The sequence below is a fragment of the Tenrec ecaudatus genome, chromosome 11 (genome assembly GCF_050624435.1).
Source record: "Tenrec ecaudatus isolate mTenEca1 chromosome 11, mTenEca1.hap1, whole genome shotgun sequence".
NCBI classification, from domain to species: domain Eukaryota; kingdom Metazoa; phylum Chordata; class Mammalia; order Afrosoricida; family Tenrecidae; genus Tenrec; species Tenrec ecaudatus.
This window is the reverse complement of record NC_134540.1, coordinates 143,725,208-143,745,858: the sequence shown is the minus strand read 5'-3', so window position 1 is coordinate 143,745,858 and position 20,651 is coordinate 143,725,208. Positions and strand designations below refer to the sequence as shown.

The 20,651-nt window shown below is 39.9% G+C and overlaps 1 pseudogene; it reads left to right on the top strand.

Annotated features, from left to right (window-relative positions):
• Positions 1–6,509: 6,509 nt before the first annotated feature.
• LOC142461518 (fibroblast growth factor 11 pseudogene) lies at positions 6,510–8,311 on the top strand (annotated as a pseudogene).
• Positions 8,312–20,651: the final 12,340 nt, after the last annotated feature.

Sequence of the window (20,651 nt, the reverse complement as noted above, 5' to 3'; positions counted from 1 at the left end):
CACGGAACCACCACTACTCCCAGCTAGATACTATGAATAATTTATACATCATGGCTTATGAGTCACTCAAATTTACATATATTGTTCCTTTCCCCCCTCAGGTTAATATTTGTCAATATTTTGTTTTTATTACTTAGAAAATAATTTATTCAGACTAAATTATAGCAAGGTGAAAGTATCAACCACACATCTCCTTTGCTATTTCAGTGTCTGACCTGGGATCATCTATTATGGGTGAAGATGTGTGTGCAGTAAACACACTCCTCATGATAATCCATCATTGTCTAAAGGAAAATAACAAAACCCTGTCTTCCTTACAGTAACTTGCTGCATATGCATTCTAGCCAGCATCCTTTACACAGGCAGCAGACAGGTTACTCCCTGATAAAACAGTGTGTGCTCCAACATAGCAGCTGGTAAAGTGAAGCGGTGTGGAGATGCCGAGGCGTAAGAAAAAGCATATTGCTGCCATCGCTATCATGAGTTTCTGTCAAGGTCTGCACATGACTTCTGAGAAGAACATAGTGGCCAGAACACACTACGGCAGGCCATTAGAACACTGGAAATTTATAGGCTGTGTGCATGTGAATGTGTGCGACATCTGAGTCTGGACTTTACTGTAGAGTACATAGACAAGAGAATGAGGATTTCTTATATCATTTTTTTCTTTTATCACATACAGTGTAAATACGTCCACTTACATGATACATTATATCATTGCATTTATAATATCTGCAATATTTGTTATGGAATCCTAGTACAAAGCTCAAAAACGGAAGTTATGAGGAATATTGAAAACTCATGGGACACTTGGGTACTATTTTCACTTTCTTAAGATTTTATGATGAACTTGTGATATTGCCATTCATTCTAGGAATCACACTGAAAACAATGACAAATAAATGCAAGTGACACTAAATTGATTAATACGTATCATGATTTATTTCAAGAGTCAGAATGTAACAAAGATGATAATTTGACATATCTGAAATGCAAATTTTGCATTTTGGAATGCAACTCCAGAATGGCATTCGTTACTCTGTGGACTATGACTTTTCTTCTATATATAATGCTTGTTCTTATCCATTAATGTGGTTAGTTTTCCGATAATTATAAACTATGCCTAATAAAGCAATATTTAATAATATATTGACCCCATCATCTGAGTATTTACATGAAAGGTGACATTATGTTACGTTTTACAACAATCATACCAATAATATCTGTGAGTAATTCTAATAATGTTTTGAATTTTTCATCTGATTAATCAAGTAAAAGTTTGATAATTTGATAGAAATGAAAATTGACATTATTATGAATGTACTTTAAATTCATTTGGATTTCTAAATATGCAAATCATATATTTTGATGTGATAATATGAATAACAATTTTAATGTGGCATATTATCATGCATTCAAATAAAAAGAATATATGCAAACTAGGTTATTATTAAAATATGAAATCTTTAAAGTAGAGGTGTATTTGGAATTGGTTATAAGCACTCCTAGTCCATATTTATATATAAAATCAAATTATTTTATTCTGCTTTATGGAAGTATAACTTTAAAATAACTACAATACATACAATTCATGTGATGTGTTTGCAAATAAAATATGCACATTGTATATATTATACACACCCAATATGCAAACATGTATGTAGAAATGGAAGTTAAATTACTGATGTTCATGCTGTCCTCCAGTCAATTCTGACTCACAGGGACACTACAGGGTCAAATAGGACTGGTTATTTGGGTATCAGTTTTTTCAGAAGAAGAAAGCCTCACCTAATTCTTCTTAGGAGCATCTAAAGTTTTCAAACTGCTACACTTGGAGTTAGCAGCCCAATGCATCATCCTTTGTAATACCGGGTCTTCAAAAAAACTCATTAAAAATAAGAATTAAGAAATGATGGCATTTCCCACGAGTTTTTGGAAGCCCCTTGCAATTCAATATAACACAGCTGACAGAAGACTAACCTGAAGTGAAAAATAGCTGCAAGTCATGAATCAAGTATTTCAACATTACTGTAGGCATTTCTAAAATTATAATGGCTGCCGGGACTTGAGGCCCCAAATCCAAGAGGGAAAGACAGTTCAGTGAGGTGAGCCCTGACCTCACTTCTGTTTTTACTTTTAGAACTGTCTGTTCCAGGTGCAGGGGATGGGGCCGAAGGTGAACCCAGCAAGAACTTGAGGCACCCCGTGGGCTTAGAAAACAATCACCAAAAATCATGACGTCGCAACCAAAAAACGAGGCAGAATATCCCAGGAGGTAAAAAAAAGCACAGAGAAGTAATCAAAACATTTTCAGTACAGAATTTCTGCAAGGCATTTATCAGTTCCACACTTCAAGCACAGGTTATTGCTCAGCTAAAAAATGAAGAAGGCAGCTTATTAAACGCTGAGAAAAAACAATGTAGCATCTCGACCGACCGTCTCACAGTTTAGAAGAGACAGTTACAGAGTGTAGGAACGTCCCAGGAGTTGGAGGCTTGTAAGGGTCCTATCCATTTGAAGACTTCAACCCTAAGGATAAGCATACACCAGAGAGGCTCCATGGTTAACGGTGTCAACTGTGCTGTCCCTGTTTCTTATATCAAGGGGGTGGAGGTAGGCATTATGGAGAAGGATTATTTTCTGCAGAGAAGAATAAAACCGTAAGTGCTCATAAATTTTAAGTGCAAAAGTATTGAGAATGTATTTATTTGTATTTTTAAAAACAAGATAAGAAAAAAAGGACAAAATTTTAAAAAAAGGACAAAATTATAAAACAGAAGATATAATAATCCATTCTCATAGATTAATACAAAAATGAAAATGTTAAATATTTAAAATATGCTAATAAATAATTTAGTACACCCATTTTAAAAGAGATAACGCCCATCACAGGAAACAATTTGAATCTTCAAAATAAACTTATTGGATTGAAGCTTCTAAAAAAGAAGCAGTGTACTTTTAAATGCAAAAGATGCTTTGCCTATTTTTTGCACTTATTAATGTATCTGCATGTCTCCCTAGATAAGATAGGTAGGATAAATAATTCTGAGATGAAAAGAACGGAGTCAATGGTTCTAGGGGTATATGGGAGTAGGGTATATGGGAGTCCGAATAAAGGCTGAACATGATGGTGGGACAAGAGGAGACTAAAAGTAAACAGAGGAAAGAACTAGGAGGCAAAGGACATTTATAGAGGTCTAAATACAGGCATATACTTATGGAAATATATATATGTGTGTATATGTATATATATGTATATAATGAAAGAGGAATAGAACTATGTACTCATATCTATATGTTAAGAATTAATGTTTCAGATGGACATTGGGTCTCCATTCAAGTACTCCCTCAACACAAGAACACTTTGTTCTAACAATCTGGCATTCTGTGATACTTACCTTCCCAACACAGTCACTGAAGACAAAATGGGTGCATAAACAAATGTGGTGAAGAAAGCTGATGGTGCCAGACTGTCAAAAGACATAGCATCTGGGGTCTTAAAGGCTTGGAGATAAACAAGTGGCCATCTAGCTCAGAAAAAACAAAGCCCACATGGAAGAAGCACAGCAGCCTGTGTGATCATGAGGTGTTGATGGGATCAGGTATCAGACATATAATACACAGAACAAAACCATACCCAATGTGAATGGGGCAGGGGAGCATGCAATGGAGACCAAAAGCCAATCTCTAGACAATTGGACATCCCTTCACAGGGGGTCACAGGGAAGAGAGGAGTCAGTCAGAGTGCAGTATAGCATCAATGAAACACACAACTTTCTTCTAGTTCTTTGGTGCTTCCTTCATCCCCCTATCATGATATCAATTCTACATGACAAATTGGATTAGACCAGAACATGCACACTGTTACATATCAGAGCCCACAACACAGGAAATCCAGGATAGATAAACCCCCTCAGGGCCAGCAACGGGAGTAGAAATACCAGGACCATTAGGGGAGGGTAGGAGGAGAAAAGGGGAATCGGTCACAGGGGTCAATTTATAACCCCCTCCAAGGTGGACAAATAACAGAAAAGTGGGTGAGGGGAGACAGAAGATAACGTAAGACATGAAAATAATAGTCTATAATTTATCAAGTGTTTATGAGGGAGGGTACACAGGAAGGGAGGAGAAAGAAATGTGGAGTGGATATCAGGGGCTCAAGTGGGAAGAGAATGCTTTTAAAATGATGATGGCCGTATGTGTGAAAATGTGCTTGACACATTTGGATGTATGGATTGCGATAAGAGAAGTAGGAGGCCCAATATGATAATAGATAAGAAGACTTAGGTAAATAGACAAATTGTAACATACTAAAACTGACTCGAAAGGAACTAAACATTTGAACATGTCCAACGAAATTGAATCAATGGGGAAAAAACTTCTTATGTTGCTGGTCAGTATACAGACTAGAAATTCCACTCCTAAATTTATACCCTATATTTAAAAATGCACCATGCACAGGATCAAGTAAAACCCCCTCCCAGGGAGATGAATAACAGAAACGTGGGTGAGGGGCAACAGAGGACGACGTAAGATATGGAAAAATAATCTATAATTATGAAGTTGAGGAGGGGAGGGAGGGGAAAGAAATAGGGTGTGGATATCAGGGGCTCAAGTGGGAAGAAAATGCTTTGAAAAAGATGAGGATGGCAAATGTGCAAATGTGTCTGACACATTGGAGGAATGTATGGATTGTGATAAGAGATGTAAGAGCCCTTAATAAAGGTATTTTTAAAAATAGGGAAAAAAGTGAAGAGAAAAAAAAGATGTAAATACTGATACAATGTATGTGTGTATATATTTTGATTAGAGCTGTATGAACCTCCAATAAAAATGATTTAAAATAAAAAGAAATGTAAAAGACATAAAACGGATGACAAAGATATAATTAAACTCCAAAAAGAAGGAGCAATGGTTAAAAGAAAGCTCAATGCAGGCTGGATACTTGTGTCCACGAAGAGATCACTGAAGATGTGGGAGCGATAGCAAAAGGTGGTAAAGAAAACAGATGGTGCCAACTATCAAACAGCAAAGTCTCGGAGGTCATAAAAGTTTGCAGTAAAGCAAATAGCCCTCTAAGTGAGGTGCCAACTAAGTCTGCTTGGAAGAAGCACACCAGCCTATATGACCCAAGGACTGTAAATAAACAAATCAAAGAAGGCATGGTAACAGAGCTTAAATTGTGAACACATGGTTTGCAGGTGGCTGTGCATGATAATGGAATCCCAACATCCATTAGCCTCAACTAATTCCCTGGGACCATAAACAATGGATGTGAATAGCGTTGCTCTCCACCGGAAATTGTTGTCAATTAGGGCAGATATAGATAGGCTAAAATGTTGCAGCTTATAATTTGATCTCGCTTTTGAAACATTTTAAAGCTGTTTCATTAAATTAAAAAAAAGTGAAGGAGATGCACATGGTTTAAGCCTCTGGTGAATTCCCTCTGACTAGAGACTAAAGAAGTGAATATGAAAGTGGGTTTAGACCGCCGCCACCACTCCGCCCGGTCCAGCCGCCTCGCCCAGTGCTCCCACTACACCGGACCGGGGCGCTCTGCAAACACCCTCATTCCTTCCTGGGGGCCCAAGGCATCAATATGGGCTCGGGGGGAAGCTCCTCTCGCGAGGGACCGTGAGGAGGGAGGAGCCTGGAGCCAGCGCCACCCGTCGCCGGATCAACAGGACCCGACAGGTTGAGGGGCGTCGGGGAAGGAAGAGGGGCTGCTGTAGGTAGCCCGGGGAGGACGAGGAAGCCGGATGGAGGGAAGCTCAGACTGATGAGCTCCCACTAGTAGGGGGCCTGTTCACAATTGGGAACTATTGACAATGTGGGTGAACTCCACTCGGGGTGCTGGTGGATTTGGAGGGCGTGGGATCTGAACAGCACCAGCTGTCCCCAGGGAAATTTAAGGGGCAACCAGGAAAAAAAAGAAAAAGAAAGAAAAAATAGCCCCTAACACCACTTCTTTCCAGGTGACAGTGAGCCCCTCCGACAACCACCTGGTGTGTCGCTAGGAAGGGTGAATTTGGAGGTGACTTCTAAAGGAGTGGAGGGTGGCTAGGCGAGGAAAGGGGGTGGGTAGCAGAAACATGGGGGTGACTGGGTAAAAAGGAAAAAAGAAAAAGGTATTGTCTAAAAAGAGGGCCTAGGAACCTCTTCACAGAACCTGAAGAATCTGGAAATTCCAAGGCATAGGTCTGGGATATTTCACTGAAAAGTGGGGGCCCCTCTTTATTTCGGGGGTAGCAAAGGAAACAGTAGCAAGGTTGAGTTCCTCTCTGACATTGGCGGTTCCCTCGTGGAGGTGGGTGAGCCAATATTCTCAAAGCAGAGGACTCACGCTCTGTAGATACAAGAGTGGGTCTGCTAAGGGTGCAGGGCCCCAAAATCAGGTGGAGAGGTGTCTGGCGATAGTGGAACCACATCTTGGTAATTTGGGGGGTTCTCCCCTTTGGGATTGGAGCCAGAACACTGTAGAGCAGTGTGGGGGGGCTTTCCTTAAGAGGCACATTTTGAGGGCAGGGTCGACTGAGCGTCCGGAGGGCTGCCGGGCCCGGTGGAGCGAGCACGGCACGGGGGATCCCCGAAGGTCGGAACTGGTGACTGAGTGGGGGGGCTCTAGGGCTTAGCCTCAGATCTTGTGGGTGGGGCGGTGAGTCCCGGCCAGAGGCAGGAGCATGCCGTGGTGAGCGGGTTTCTCTGGGGGAGCCCGGTGCGCTCCGAGCGCCGGCCAGTTTGGGGGTGCCTCCTCCTGGGGCGCCATGGCGGCGCTGGCCAGTAGCCTGATCCGGCAGAAGCGGGAGGTCCGCGAGCCCGGGAGCAGCCGGCCCGTGTCGGTGCAGCGGCGCGTGTGTCCCCGCGGCACCAAGTCCCTCTGCCAGAAGCAGCTCCTCCTCTTGCTGTCCAAGGTGCGACTGTGCGGGGGGGGGGCGGCCCGCGCGGCCGGCCCCCGGCCCGGAGCCTCAGCTCAAAGGCATCGTCACCAAACTGTTCTGCCGCCAAGGCTTCTACCTCCAGGCGAATCCTGATGGGAGCATCCAGGGCACCCCAGAGGACACCAGCTCCTTCACCCACTTCAACCTGATCCCCGTGGGGCTGCGTGTGGTCACCATCCAGAGTACCAGGCTGGGCCACTACATGGCCATGAACGCCAAGGGCCTTCTCTACAGCTCGCCACATTTCACAGCTGAGTGTCGCTTTAAGGAGTGCGTCTTTGAGAATTACTATGTCTTGTACGCCTCTGCTCTCTACCGCCAGCGCCGTTCTGGCCGGGCCTGGTACCTAGGCCTGGACAAGGAGGGCCGGGTCATGAAGGGAAACCGAGTCAAGAAGACCAAGGCAGCTGCTCACTTTGTACCCAAGCTCCTGGAGGTGGCCATGTACCGGGAGCCTTCCCTCCACAGCGTTCCTGAGACTTCTCCTTCCAGTCCCCCTGACTCCTGAAATGCGGTCGCCGGGCCGGAGGCTTCCTGCACTCCCACTGAACCAGCCACCGCCACCGCCTCTCCCTGGCCCGGCTCTCATCCCTGCCTGCCACGTTCATGCTCTGGGCAGCCAGGTTCCACCAGGTGCTGTTCCCTGGGGGTGCCTTGGAGCTGGCTGGGATTTCCAAGACCCACCAATCCTGGAGCCCAGAAGGGAGGCACAGAGAGTGTCTGAAAATGGACCTGGTTGATCACTCTCCCCTTTGCTTCCATGGCCACACTCCCCACCAAACCTTTTCCTGGGATAGCGCTGTGGTTTCCAAAATGGACAGAACCAGGACCTAAACACCCCCTGCCCCAGGCCCTGCCAGTTCTTGGACCTCATGGCCCTTCTCCATTGCCACTGGACCATAGACTTCTAGTTCCATTGACGCTCAGGATTAATTTCCCTTTTTCCCCACTCCACCTTCTGCCTTGGACTGGACAGGTTCTGGAACATCAGCCCCGCCCCCTCCAGCCAGGGCCATTTCTGCACTAGAACTTTGTGCTGGAATCTAGGCACGCTGCCAAACTGTTCTGAATCCACTAGGCTTCTGTCCTTCACCCAGACCCTTGGTTTCCAAGTAGAGGAAGGCTGGATTTAATGCTTGTCAGGCCGACGCCACAGTCTGAACTGGGACCAGTCTCAGATCACCACAGGCTTAAACCTCCTTATCCCAGAGACAACCAGTTCTAGAGCACGGGGTTCTAAACCTATGTGGAGCCATACTTGTCCTGAATCTCCGCTCTAGGACATAGACCACAAATCTCAGCGCTTCCTCCCCCAGCCCCACAGGATGGGACTGGGCCCTGCATAGCCATAGTATTGCTCTAGAGTAGGTTCTAGATTCGTTCTCCCACGCTTCCACCCGTTAAGGCTGGGCTCTGGAAAGGACCCTGTTGTGATTCACAAAGAACAAAGTTCTGGATGAACTAAGTACCACTTCTTATTTTTCCTAGAGAATAAAGAGAAAAAATTATTCTTTCATATAGAATGCTAACCTTATTTTTAAATGCAATTTATAGCTCCTGGAACCCAGCTGGGGTCCTGCCAGGGGAATGGAGTCTAGAAAAGGCAGAGGAATTTTGGAAGGCTCCCTAGCCTATAATAGGGAAGCTGGGATGGGAAAGGGGCAAAACCCATGGCATGGTGGGACCTGTGTCTGGGTTTTGGGGGGACATGAGCTACCTCAGCAAGCGTTCCTTCCCAGCAGTCCCTTTAAAGCTGAGTTCTTTAGAATGATGATCTGGAAATGAAAGGACAAAGGGACCCAGCCTTGATCCCCAGCGAGGAGACCCCAATTCAGCAATAAGTCTCATTTCTCTCCCCTTGACACGACGACACACCCTAGATCTTCACCCGCTGCCCCAAGCTTCTAGCTTTGCATTCATTACCTTACAGGTTATGACCTCAGCTGGGTTTTAGGTACCCAAAAAAGGCCTGACCAGACTTTTCTGGAAAACAGAGAAGTAGGGGCAGGCCTAGAAAAGGCTGGGTACCCACAAGCCTAGGAGGTGACTTCCACATGCCTCAAATCGGGTGGGGGCGGGGCGTTGAATGTGAAACCTTGAGGGAGGGACTTGGGCCCTGAGCTGGGTCACTCTCCCCCGCCCTTTCTCCTAGTTTGTCGCTGGAGGGGTGGATGCCCCCCTCACTCCCACAAACGCCGCTCAGGCATCGCCCCATCTCTTGGCTCCGCACCCCGGAGAACGGGTGTCCACCCCACGCTTTCTCAATTAAAGACGATTTATACAAAAAAAAAAAAAAAAAGAAAGTGGGTTTATGCAGCTGCCGCTATGCTAACATCTAACACCTTATTGTTTCATCTCCCTTTGGACCCATTTTATATGTTTTATATTTTTTCTAATTTTTTATATGTCCTGCTTTGTTTTCTATTAAAATTTTTAACTTTATTTTGTCATTGGTGTTGCAGTTGATTTGCTTTTGTTTTTCTCCCAAGGTGATGTAAAAAGACACAAGCAGGATAAACACAAAGGAAGATTACTTTGTTATAAAGCAAAATTAGGCAGATAAAATTTAAATACACCAGAAAGAAAACATGCATTATATTCAAAGAAGTAAGATTGACAGTGTATTTTAAAAAAGTAAATAATGAAAACAAAACAATAGCATGATTTTAAAAAAATTACTGTCAATGTAGAATTGTGTCTAGAAAACATCATTTAAAAATTAAAAAATCTTTTCAGACAATCGAAAATAGAGTGATCATTAGCAGAAATCTGCCAAAGGTTAATTTAAAATAAAGTATTGAAATAGAAATAAACTGAATGAAGGTAGAAACATGTGACTGGATTCAGGAATTAAAAAAACACAAGAAGAATTTAAAATTACATCCCTAGTGATCAGATAATATTATCTATATGTTTCTCATATATATAAAGCAATAAAAGTAAAAGAAACAGCATAAAAGATAGAATAATATAGACATTGTTAAACTATAAGTTGTACTTTTTAAGAAATGAAGGTAGACAAATTTAATACAGCCTTTAAATGATTAAGAACATATAATATCTAGCAATACCATTAATAATTAGTAAAGTAGCCATTATTAACAAGTGAATTAACAGGAAAATAATGTATATTTTATTTCTTTAATACAAAGAGAAAAGTATTTATAAAAGAAAGAATGGTCATAATGTCACAAAATGGAACTAATCAAAGAAAATTTGGCAAACTATGTGGGAAATAAAAGTTTAACCAACAGTGATTGCAAAGTAAACTTTAAAAATGTGGCTGCTATGGGAATATTTACAGAAAGAAAGCTGCTACCTCTATAAATATTCATAATATCGACTTCAAGGAAAGAAACCTCAATAGAGATACATAGAAAGATTTTATGAAGGTAGAAAGGCATAATGATCTTAAATATGTATGTATCTTGCTGTGAAGGCAAAACGAAAGAGAGGAAGCATTCATATAAGATGCAGTAGACTCTGGAAAAAGAGAATCCCATAATCATCAAGAAAGAAGAGCCACCAATGAAGTATATGTGAGTTCCCTACCCAGAGTGGCACACAAAGCTACACCACTGAGACGGTGAAGCAGAGCAGAGGACTGGTGCTAAGGCTGTCTGGCAAGGCACCCATCTCCTCATAACATGGTTAGAAGTAGTTAGGGTGTTACCTTCCTGGAATTCTCCCTGGTTTGTCAGTAAGAGCCAGTCACCATAAGGTATAAGTCACAGTCTGATGATATGTCAGTGGGGGTGTAACATGTTTGCTACTATATCTAAAAGAGGTGCTATGGAGAGTCTCTCTCTCTCTTCCCCATCCCCCACCCCTTCCTGCTGGCCTGGATCATTGCTCCCCATTCCTGGGAGCTATTCAAGCTTGCCAGATGAGCTGCATTTCTGCCTCAGCCTCACTAGCCTCTGGTATTCAGACCTCCTTGCTTCACATCCCAGGGAACCACATGAACCAAGAAAATCTTCCAGTGTAATATGTGTCAACCAAACAATATGTAATTGCTTCTATGACTGCATGGCCTATTTTTATTACATATTAGACAGAAACTAAAAACAGCTAATTTCAAGAATCAGAAATATCCAAAACATAATTGGCAGTTTTAATGTTCCCTCCTCAGTAACACACAGAACAGACACAAGAAAAATCTGTATGACTTTAAAAGATTTTGACAATGACTAGAAGAGTAGAACATTTTTATATTTAGAACATAAAATATCATATTCTCATATTTATATAGTGTGCTTTAAATAGCTCATATACTATTTAAAATTAAACATTCTATTTAAAATTTAAGATGCTATTAAAATTATAATATAGAATATTAACTCTGATCTGTAATAATGAATTTTAAAAATAACATGGATGTTACATAATCTGGTGTCAATTTGGGACTTCATAGGATTAAGAGTGAAGGGGTAGAGTCTAGCCTGTCAATCAGATCATAACCAGAGAGGTTCTCTGTGTGGGCATGGCTTTCTCCTGAGAGTTCTGGGAATTCCTGAATTTCCTCCTTGGAAGTGGTAGACAGACACTTCTCTCTCTTGGCACACCCACCTGGAGACACTCTACTAACAGGACACATGGCACTATGCTGATCGACCCCATTCCCTGGGAACTGGAGCAGCTGTGTGGAGACACCTACCCACGCGGATATGCTTACACTACCACTTGATCCAAAAAGTTTGTACGCATGAGCTTGTGATCATCCTGCATTCAGCATCATTGCATGTGTTTTGTGAGACGGAAGAGGATTTTATAGATTGGTATCAGATATATGGGCTAATTTTTGGACTTATGGGCTTGGACTGGACTGGATTGAGATACTTTCTTAATGTACCTTTGCCCTTTATATAAAACGCTCTCTTATACACATATGAGTTTCTACGAATTAGTTTCTCTAGTCTGGCCAGACTAACAAATAACAAAAAAACAGAATTCAACTGTATTAGAAATTAAGCAATTCAACTACGCAAAAAGAGTGAAAGGATTACACTTGAAATCATGGTATGTTGAGATGATTTGTAACTTAAAATATCTGGTGTTCTTGTAGTAGTTAAGAGCATCTGAGTTCGATTCAGCTCATGGCAGCAGAATGAAATCAACATTGCTCAATCCTGTACCAGGCTCTCAATTATTAGTATGCTTGAACCCATGGTTGAAGGTGTGCCAATTCGTCTTGTGGAAGATTGTCCTTTGGTTCACTGCACCTCCACTTTACTAAGCATCATATCCTTTTTCAGCGATATGTCTCTTCCTATAGCATGGTTGAAGTATGAGAGAAGGATTCACCATGCCTGTATTTGACTGTATTGATTCCAAGACAGATTTGCTGGTTCTTTTGGCAGTCCATGTCACTTTCAATATTCTTCACTAGCACAATAATGCAAAATAACACATCTTGGATTAGATGTACCTTAGTCCTTCAAGTAGCATTTTTGTTTTTCAACACTGTCAGGACGTCTGATGCAGCAGATTCGCCCAGTGCAATGTGTCATGTTGTCTCTTGACTGCTGCTTCCATGAACCTGTGACTCCAAGCAAGACAAAAACCCTGATAACTTCAATCAGTTTCTCTGTTTATTAAGATATCACCTGTTAGTTCAATTTGAACAATTTGCTTTTCTTTTCCCTGAGTTGTAATCTTTACTTAAGGCTGAAATCCTTATCTTCATAAGCAAGTGTTTCAAGTCCTCACTTTCAACAAGCAAGACCATGTCACCTGTCTGCCAAACATAGTCCTCTGATTCTGATGGCTCATCCTTGTTCAGGTAATCAAGCCTCTCTGAGTATTTCCTCACCATACAGATTGAATAAATATGGTGACAAGATGCAACCCTGATGTACACCTGTCCTGATTTCAAATCACGCAATATTCCTTTGTTCTGTTTGCACATCTGCCTCTTGATCCAGATACAAGTTCTGCGCGCACATAAAGTGCTCTGGAATTCTCTTCTTCTCAAGGTCTATCCAATTTTTGTTCTGGTGTACACAGTCGAATATCTTCATATAGTTAGTACAACACAAGTAAACATCTTGCTGTTATTTTCTGCTGTGAGCAAGATCCATCTGACATCAACAATGATATCTCTTGTTGAAAACCTTCTGCTGAATCCTGACTGAATTTTTGGCAATTCCATGTCAACGTACTGCTTCAAATGATTGATCTTCCACCAAATTTCACTTGCAAATACTATAAATGACATTATTATATCATTTGCACATCTTTAGGTTCATCTTTGTTTTGAATTTTTACAAATATGGATCTTTTCCAGTTAGTTGGCCCAGTAGTTGTCTTCCAACTTTTTGGCATAGATAAATGAATAGTGCTTCTATTGCTTCATCACCTTGGTGAAACAATTTAACTGGTATTTCAACAATTCCTGGAGTCTTATTTTTGACTAATGGCTTTGGTGTAGCTTGGACTTCTCCTTTCAGTAACATTGGTTCTTGACTATATGCTGCCTCTCTTGAAATGATTAAATGTCGACTAGTTCTTTTTTGGCACAGTGAATCTGTGTATCAGTTCCATTTTATTTCTATGCTTCCTGTATCATTCCATATTCTCCATATTCCATATTCTCCCCATAGCATCTTCTAGGGCCTTACACATTTCTAGGCCTTACACATTTATTTATTTCCTTCAGTTAAAATACACTGAGCAGGTTCTTCTATTTTGTTTTTTTAAGTCTAGATCTTTTCCCATTGCGCCATAATGCTTTCCTTTGTCTTCTGAAGCTTCCATTTGAAATAGTCTATTCAACTCTTTTATTTCATCAATGTCTATATCACCTAAAAAGCAACAAATCCACTACTTACAAATTGGTTGCCCACTCATAGCTCTCTTGGACAACAGAGTAGAACTGTTCTCCAGGGCTTCTAAGAGTGTAAATATTTACCTGAGCGGGTAGCCTCATCATTTTCATGCACAGCAGCTGGTTGTTTGGACCACTGACCATGGTATAATCTTAATAGCATCCCAGTACTTATAAATGTAAAAGGGATAAGGTGGAAATTTACAATACAAAATTTTAAGTCACATATTATGGCATCCTTACAGTCATTCACAACCAATCTCACTGGGAAATTTTGAATATATTTATACTCACAGTATATAAATTTAATGAAGTTGACAAATTTCAAAGAAAGAAAAAAAAATTCAAAGAAATATATATTACATTAATTAAATTTGGATACTAGTATAACTATTTGAATTATCAAACTTATTGTATAACATTCATTGGTATATATTTTTAAGGATTTATGAAGAAAATAACGTTCTCTAAACTAGAAGTCATATTGTAAGACCAACAGAACATTGATACCAAATTATACTGGAACTGCTTTCTACAGTTTCTGTTTTTTTTACTGATATCACTTTTTCCTTTGTATCTTTCTATCACTTCTTAATATTTATTATCCATTTATCAGTAAATATTCCAGGTTGGACATACCCAGATAACTTTCTCCTTTACATACAGAAGAACTTCAGATACATTGCTGTTAATTTTATTACCATGTACATAATTTTGTTGATTGCTTTTAGCTATCAATATGTTTAGGGCATAATTCTAGTTCAGTTCTTTTTTAATGCATACAATACTGTCTTAAAATATGTCCATCTTTGTACTATATAATTATAGTTTTGTGTGGTGTGGTGGCCGTGGTGGTGGTGGTGGTGGTGGTGGTGGTGGTGGTGGTGGTGGTGTGTGTGTGTGTGTGTGTGTGTGTGTGTGTGTGTTATTTATTTGAAAGTACTTATCCACAATCCTTTCTATAAAAATCCCTAATGCCAAATAGTTCATGAAATTTGGCATTTGTAAGCAATATTTAACATGACCTAGACTCTTTTGTTGGCAAAATCTAATGCGAACTGATGGCAGCCTATTTATAGTATTTATTCACCCTAATGACGGCAAATATTCATGAGAATGCTTATTTCCTGACACCAGAGTCAAAGGCAGGTAATTTTAAGTGATCTAAATGTTGGCAATCTGACAGAAAAAAAACATTCTATCTTATTGTTTCTTAAATTTCTATTTCTAAAATTATGAAGCAACTGCAGCATATTTTCTTGCAGTTATTGGCCATTTATTTTTGTGCTGCGTATATGTATGCATACTTATACTTGTGAAATGACCTCTTTTCTTTTAAAACTTTTCTCCTTATATGTACATAAAACAATAGACACTATTTTCGATAAATGTGTACTTATCCTTTTTCATATATTGCAATTAGTTCATATTATTTTATTCACCATAATACTGGCAAAAAATATGGTGTTAAGATTTACAAGGTAACACTAAATGCCTGCTTCCTTTAAGCGATGCTGATCTTCATGGGAGCAAGATTGCTCTGATCTCATAGGCGATCTTTATGGAAATGCACCACTCAATTTTCTCTTCAAGAAGTCCTGCTACCGGCAATGGAGGTGGTGAAGAGCAGTCAAATGCCATACATCCAGATCAGCTACTGCCTCCACACTTCTATGGTTCTGTCCAAGCTACTTTCACCAAAGACTGAGCTCAGAAGAGAGTGAAAACTTGTCATAATTACTCAATTCGTGATTCCTCAATGGAAAATGTGTGCTTCTCTCTGGCCTGCCAAGATTTTATCAGTGGGGCACTGACTCTGAGGTTCTTCCGCAAAGCCCTTATCATTTTTTTAAAACAACATTTCATTGGGAGCTAATATAGATATGGCACCATTTCATAATTCAATAAAATCAAACAGAAATGTCCAATTACTGCTGCCATTAGTTTCAACACTTTCTTCCTTCTTCAACTCCTTGATATCAGCTGCCCTTTCTCCCCCTCCCCCACTGTAATCACCAGGAACTCTGATTCTAATTGTTGTTTCTGTAGCTTCATTAATCCTGGGTTTCATATACAAAAAGAAAATCCAGAAAAACAATGATTCAAAAAGGTTACAGCCAATAACAAAGTAGATCTGAGAAAAGCCTCAGTATGAAAAAATAAGGAAACAAAGTAACAAAATATTCAAAACCCGATCTAACCTAAAGTACCAGAGGGGGATTAAGTGATAAGGTTTTAACTGTTCATGTTTATCATTTTGATTTTTTTAGTCATTTTATTAAGGGCTCATTCAACTCTTATCACAATCCATACATACATCCATTTTTGTCAAGCACATCTGTACATTCATTGCCCTTATCATTCTCAAAACATTTGTTCTCCACTTAAGTCCCTGGCACCAGATCCTAATTTCTCCCCTCCCTTCCTGCTCCCCCCTCCCTCATGAACTCTTGATAATTTACAAATTATTATTTTGTCATATCTTGCCCTGACTGACATCTCCCTTCACCCACTTCTTTGGTGTCCGTCCCCCAGGGAGAAGGTCACATGTAGATCCTTGTAATAGGTTCCCCCTTTCCAAACCGCCCTCCCTCCACCCTCTGGCATCGCCACGCTCATATCTCCAGTACACTCAGTTTGGTCATCAGTGCCTTTCCAGTTCTCAGTTGGGGGTAGAGGGAATGCCTTTTTATCTTTTCTTTCGTAACTGCCCAGTCATAGTCTGACAGCCCAAATCGTCTATTCCTCTCTTCACACGTATGTCTCACAATAAGATTTCTTTCTTTTTTGGGTAAATCTATTTCAATTTCAATGTCTGCTCTTTCAAAAACCTTGAGCTGACAGTGCTCAGCAGGAAGATCACAGTCCAGTGGGTGAAAAGTCTTGCAGATCCAATTGCGGTGGAAGCATCACAGGGCTGGCACTAGTGTCTCTGTTTGGTTCAATGTGCATTGTCACCAGGAAGGTGAAGTACCAAGAGAGTATGTAGCCGCCCTCTGGGGAGAAAAAGAGAGGAAGCTCCCAGAATCTTCATGAGAAGGCCATGCCCACAAGGAGGCATCATCTCGGTGTTATGCAATAATAAACTAGATTCCAACTATACACTTATTTATCAAGTTGACATGAAACTAGGCAACTAACGCAAAGCTCAAGATATTATGATGAAATGGCAAAAAGCCTCATCTATAATTTTAATTTATTTATATCATCTCTGCAAAAAATTGATGTATTCTGGGGAATGACATAGGCAGTAGTCCCCAAAATAGCTGCCATTCTGGAACTGATGGCCTTGCTAGTGGAGAGCAAGATGTCTTCAAAGTCATGCTATGATGTAATTAGTCTGTCTTTTTATACTTTCTTTTCTGATTATGAAAGAAGATAATTGAAAGTTTCATGTGGAGAATGGGGTAATTTTATTAATAATTTTACTTAGGGCTATTTTATATTGCCTGCTCTGTCCTATAATATCATATGAATGGACCTTGACCATCTGACCACCAATATCACATTGTATATTTTTGACTTCCACAGTTCACATAGGAGCAAAAGTAGCTATCACAGTGGATACTGTGGTAAGTGTGTGAGAGCACGCTAACAGTGATGAGATTGTCATAATTTAAAATTAAGGACCTGGGTCTGAGTAAAAATTTTATTTTTAGAGTTAATTTGTTGTTGCTGTTGTTCTTCTTAGGTGTCATCGAGTTGATTACAACCCATAGCCACCTTATGCACAACAGAAGTAAACACTAGTCTTGTTCCATCCTTACAGTTGTTAGCATGCCTAAATCCATTGTTGTAGACATTGTGCCAATCCATCTCCTTGAGCGGCTTCCGCTTCATCTCAGCCCCTCCCCTTTGTCCAACGTGGTGTCCTTCTCCAGAAACTGGTCTCTCCTGGCAAACTGTCCAAGTATGTAAGACAAACTCTTCCCATCCTTGCCTCTAAGGAGCACTCTATGGCTGTACTACTTCCAAGACAGATTGTTTTTTTCCTTTCAGCGGTCCATATTACTTTCAATATTCTTCACCAGCTTCACAATTCAAAGACATCAATTCTTCTTCTGTCTTCCGTAGTCACCGTCCAATATTCACCTGTATATGGAGCAACTGAAAATACCATGGTTTGCGTCAGATTTCCCTTAATCCTCAAAGCAACGTCTTTGCTTTTCGATACTCTGAAGAGGTCTTGCCCAGAAGACAGTATAATGCAACTCACCTTTTCATCACACGGCTGCTGCCTTCATGAATATTGATTGTGGATCCAAGTAAAATCTGTCCACCCTAATCACCTGTTTGCTTTCTTAAATATAAAAGCTCAAAATCAAACCCCCTGCCATTGAAATTAGTTTGACCCCATCAATTTTATTGGGTAGCAAAAACTCCTCCCTTGGTGTCTGAGATTATAAATCTTCATGGTTGACAAGGGGTTAATCTTTCTCTCTCACAGCAGCTGGCAGGTGCTGAATGAAAAAGTCAAAGTTCACAACCCAACGCATAATTTGACACCACCAGAGCTTCTCTTCCCCTAGCAGAAGAGGGGGGATCATTTAGAGCCTTAAGTTGTTGCTGTTGCTAAGTTTCAATTGTATTGAATTGTAAACCCCACTGAAGGCTGGGATCCTAGATCTGCATCTGCACAGGTTTCAAGTCCTCCTCACTTTCAGCTAGAAAGCTTGTGTCATCTTCATGTCTCCACTGTTAATAAGTCTTCCTACAAGCCTGATTCTTCATTATTCTTCATGTAATCTAGCTTCTCTATTAGCTTTCAGCATACATATTAAATAAATGCAGTGAGAGGCTACAGTGCTGATGCACACCTTTTCTGATTTTCAATCATGCAGAAATTCCTTCTCTTCATACAACTGCCTCTCAATCGATGTACAAATTCAACATGAGGACAATGAAATGTTCTGCAATTCTCATTTTTCTCAAGGCTATCCATATTTCATTATGATACTGTAAATATATTTTTGAGCCACCCTTAACAAACAATGATGGAGGCAAAAACATGGAGAAATGTTTATCACAAAATATTCATGCAGGCAATCTCATAAGAATGTTCCCAGAAAATGTACATGCAGATATTTTAGAAAAACGCATGCTAGGAAATTTATGTTAGAAAATAGAATAGGTAAACTTGCTGGGTTTTTACTTGTTAACTTTTTATGCTGAATCTCATTGGTGGTGTGTGCATACACTTGGCTGCTGGCTGCAAGATCAACAGTTCAATTCCCTCAGCTGCTCTACAAGAAGCAGATGAAGTTATCTGCACTGGAAAGATTTGCAGTTAAAACTGAATGGCTAGAGATGTTGGCATTCATATTAATTACAGAATGGATATGATTCTGTCTAACTGTGACTCCAAAAACTGTTGTGTTGGGGTCATAGAAATGTATGTTCTTCCCAAAGTCATGTCATTAAAGGTGAAAACTTGAAGAAAAGAAAAAAAGATTTACAGTCTCTGAAATTTTAGTCAATAGAAGTTAGAGTGGGCTTGATTGTTTTAATTTTTTTATTTTGACTATATGAAATCTCAAGCCTTCATAATTATATTCATTCAGTCCTGTCCCAACATATAAAACCTTCATCTCTCCATATGAATGCTAGAATTGATCAAAATTGTACAGCACCACAACATAAGATGTATGTTATGTAGATGATAACCCTAAATCCATAAGAATATCGATAAATATTATTATAAATCAATAGCTTTATATTTGTCTATTTGAAGAAAATTGGGCTTGAGTAAAGGAGCCCTAGTGCTGTCAGATAAGTGTTATATTGCCAACCATAAGGTAGGTGGTTCAATCCCCCATATAGGAAAAATATATGAGTCCTGTTCCTATAAAGATTTACAAAGCCTCAGAATCTGTATATATGGTTGCCAAGAATAAAAATTCCCAGGTGGTAGCTCAGTTCCCCTTTTCTACTCCTTCCTGGCAAATATCTTCCATGTGTCTAGAGATTGATGTAGACAGAGTGGATGAATTTTTTAAATTTTGGTCAAATTAGTCAAGTGCCCAATATTAGCCCATGAATGAACAATAACTCAGAAAAGCTTATCTTACTGTTTAGGGTGTGTGTAGGAAACTAACAATTGCAAGTAAAACACATTTAATTAATATAAATACTATTGTGCTAATATTTTAATTATACAGTTACTGAATATCATTAAAAATAATAAAATTCAAAAAATAATAGCTGTTTATTTAAACATATGATGTGACCTCCTCCCTGGGAGATGGACGACAGAGAAGGGGGGGAATAGAGACTCCCGATAGGGCAAGACATGACAAAATAACAATCTATAAATTATCAAGGGCTCATGAGGGAGGGGGAAATGGGGAGGCAGGGGAAAAAAAAAGAGGAACTGATGCAAAGGGCTTAAGTGGAGAGCAAATGCTTTGAGAGCCATTAGAGCAAAGAATGTACAGATGTGCTTTATACAATTGATGTATGTATATGTATGGATTGTGTTAAGAGTTGTATGAGCCCCTAATACAATGTAAGAGAGAGAGAGAGAGAGAGAGAGAGAGAGAGAGAGAGAGAGAGAGAGAGAGAGAGAGAGAGCGCATTTATTTGGAAACTACAATAAGAATTTAATCTACATATATCTAAAAATGTTTGTAATGGGATATGATTTTTGCTGTGATAGAGGATTTCATTAACTAAAAGTATTAAAACTCCCATTAGTGTCATTAATAAGAAAAATTTTCTTTTTAAAAAACATAACACCTGATAGGGAAAGTTTAGTAAATATTCTCCAAGAAATACAGAAAAAAACCAAAATATTGTATTTAAAGTTTTAAAATTATATCACACGAATACTTCTTTGAAATCTCACAACTGAAACTAGAGAACTACAAAATGTATAGGAGCATTTAGCA